This window comes from Apium graveolens, chromosome 2, assembly GCF_009905375.1.
Source record: "Apium graveolens cultivar Ventura chromosome 2, ASM990537v1, whole genome shotgun sequence".
Classification (NCBI taxonomy): Eukaryota; Viridiplantae; Streptophyta; class Magnoliopsida; order Apiales; family Apiaceae; genus Apium; species Apium graveolens.
The window spans coordinates 125,532,561-125,535,910 of NC_133648.1; the positions used below are offsets into that span (position 1 = coordinate 125,532,561).

The following is a 3,350-nucleotide window of genomic DNA, read 5'->3' on the forward strand; positions in this document are numbered from 1 at the left end:
ATACGGACCTGCACATAGCTCACAAACACTAATTATCTGCTTAACACCATAGTTAGCCAGAAAATCGATCTTCATAGACAACGCCTTTATTTGAGCAGTGATAGCCGTAGCTGTATCCACTTCAAGAACTCCTGCTACCTTGCCCTGTGGACATCTCTGGGTTGGATACTGATATTTATTAGCAGTCATCAGTTCAATTAGATCATAAGCTTCCTCATAGCTCTTTGCCCATAATGCTCCGCCTGCTGTTGCATCGAGCATGGGTCTGGACTGTGCTCCCAACCCATTATAAAAACAATTGATGATCATCCAATCAGACATTCCATGATGAGGACACTTCCTAAGCATCTCCTTGTAGTGCTCCCAAGCTTCACATAGTGATTCTCCCATTTGCTGCGCAAATTTAGTAATAGCATTCCTGAGTGCTGTTGTCTTCGCCATAGGGAAGAATTTAGTAAGAAACTTCTGAGCAAGATCTTCCCAAGTAATAATCGAACCAGCTGATAGAGGGTGTAACCGGCTCTTAGCCTTGTTTCCCAGAGAGAATGGGAATAGTCTCAGCTTCACAGCATCTTCAGAAACACCGTTGAACTTGAAGGTGCCGTAGATCTCAATGAAATCCCTAATGTGCATATTGGGATCTTCCGTTGAAGAACCCCCAAACTGGATTGAATTCTGCACCCATTGAATTATTTCAGGCTTGATCTCAAAGGTATTAGCTGTGATAGCTGGTCTGACAATGCTAGATTGAATGTCATTGATCTTAGGTTGAGAAAAATCCATCAAGGCTTTCGTTCGTAATGTTGGATATTCCATTGTAATGAGTACCTAAAACACATACAAATAAACCGTGAAAGTAAAAGAATCCGAGTCAGTGAACTTTAACGACCACTGATGACAAGCACATAAACTAAAAATTAATACCGAGTGTTACAACCGGCATTTCTGTGTAATATTAATTGTAAATTTAGTACAACTTTAAAAGCCGAATGCCAATATATGCAACTATTGTATGCTTGTGTGAATGAGAACTCTGCATCTTAAATTTTCGTTATGTGGTATATGAATTTTCAAAGCAAAAGTTTATTTATTTCTTTCATTTTTGATTTATAAGGAATATTTTAAACCTTGAATAAATTTCTCTTTAAAAGTTATTTTGTTCATAAATTTCAAAAGTAGTTTTATAAAATTTCTAAAAATCCAAATTATTTTATGGTATAAATTTTATAATTTTTGAACTTGTGTTTTATTTTACAAAAATAAATCTTTATAAATGTTAATTGTTATAATTAGCAAATTACATAGTTGTCCTTACATGCAAATCCTTTCTATTCAATCAAAAAGGGCTAAAGAGACAATTACCACCCCACTAACTCTTTTTTTTCTAGCCAAATTCCTCCTTTACCCTTGCATGCAAAATGATTCAAGTATAAGTGGAAGGGTAGTCATGTCAATTCCTATTCCCACTCATATTTATCAAAACAAAAACCATAAAACAAGTAAAAGACATGATCATTTCACACATCACCCACACCACACTCTTTCTTCTCTCCCTCATCTCTCTCACTCTCGGCTCCTACCCCTCACTCTCGGCTTTTCAGCCGAAACCACCCCCCTCCCCATTTTCTTTCTTTCTCAATCAAGTTCCCACCTCCTACACAAGTAAATGTTACTTCCCATACCATGATCACATATATTTCAAAGAGTTTTGAGTAGAAAGTTTAAGTTTTAAGGTTGAATGTTAAGGTTTTAGTTGAAACTCAAAGTACAACCTTGATTCTTGTGAAAACATGTTGTTTGGCTTGCAAAACTCGAAGACATGCATGCATGTGGATTTCACTTAGAATGTTATAAGATTTTGATCATTTGGAAAGATTTTATTAGTAAGCTTTAATTTCAGTAGGAATATTGTGTTAATATTGATTAATGCTTCTTGATGCATGGTAATAAGTCGTGTATATCTTTTATAAAATGCATAACTTGTTATTTCAAAAACTTGATGATTTCTGAGTTGTGAAATGTGGTTTCTTTTGTTTTGCCATGATTGCACCTTAGGTAAGGATGATCTCCACCAAGATTATTTTGAGTATAAGGGAGTTAGTTTAGTAGATCACGATGTTTAAGTCTTGGTTTGGGTATTGGGTTGTTGGTGGTTGAGTTTGTCAAGTCAAAACCTTGGAGAAAGGAGAGTTATAATTTCTGCAGAAAATCAGTTTCGTACCCTGAGGTTTAGAGTGAGTTTTGACCATGTCATTGATGTGCACTTTGAGGCCCAAGCCACTAGAAGTTAGTATTGGGAGTATATAAAAGGTTTTAGGTGTTGGTTGGAGTATTGCATGTCATTTGGTTAGGTGCATAAGTAGAATAACAAAATATGTCCAGCAGGGGATAATTTTGTTGCAACTTAGAAATAGGGAGATTTAATCATGTCATGGGTAGGCCCTCATTAGGCCCTGTTGGGCCTTAGTTAGAGGGAGTATCAGAGAAGTTTTTTCAACCATATTTCATAGGATATGAGTTAGAACCATGTGTCACAAGTTAATTCAAGTTAGGGTGTTTTCTGCCCAGGAAAACAGGGGAACCATGGACTTTGAGCTTAGGCACAAGAAGGCCCAAGCCAGGCCCTTGAGCCGCATCAAGTTTGGGAGATGCCCTTAGGTCAGGAGAGTCTTGTGTAAGAGTTTTGAAGGAAAACCTATAGTTTAAGGGTGTCAAATGCACTCAAGAAACCATAGATGTCATTCTGAAATTTGCACCAGTGAACACTTTCACTCATCACATAGTTTTAGAACACTTAGGAGTGAGGTCTTGGTTAACCACCATTGTTGTAAGATAGTATAAGGTCAGTAGAATAAAAGGCACAAGTGAGGGTCAATAGGTCTTGGACAGTTTAGTAAAGGCACATCGAGTTAGGAAGCCAAAATTAGAAGACTTTGTCTAGTTTAGCGACCAAGTGACTTAAGTTGGGGGATCGAGATCATCCAAGCCTAGTGTTGCATTATGGTGTATATGGTGTTATTTGGTATTAATATATGATATGTGATTATGTGGCTATGTGTGTGCAATTATAAATTAAAGGTGAATATAAATTAAGTGCATATAGGCCTAAGTGCCATCCGTGTTTAAATTCGGGTTGTAAATAGGTTAAGTTGGTGAGAATATATTATAATGAGGATTATTATTATTTATGTAGGATCTCGAGACGAGGAAAAACTTGCCATAAAGGTTGAGTGAAGCTCCAGTTGCTCCTACCAGTCAGACCAGACCAGCCTTTCTCAAGGCAAGTGATTCAACTTGTCCTTCATATTTACTGCTAATAGTTCATACATTGTTGCAACTATCCTGTGTCA

At 36.9% G+C, this 3,350-nt stretch overlaps 1 non-coding gene across 1 annotated transcript; it reads left to right on the forward strand.

The window, feature by feature from the left end:
* Nucleotides 1-319: 319 nt before the first annotated feature.
* On the forward strand, nt 320-426 carry LOC141709196 (small nucleolar RNA R71). Its single transcript, XR_012569785.1, has one exon. It is a non-coding gene; the product is annotated as a small nucleolar RNA R71 (small nucleolar RNA).
* Nucleotides 427-3,350: the final 2,924 nt, after the last annotated feature.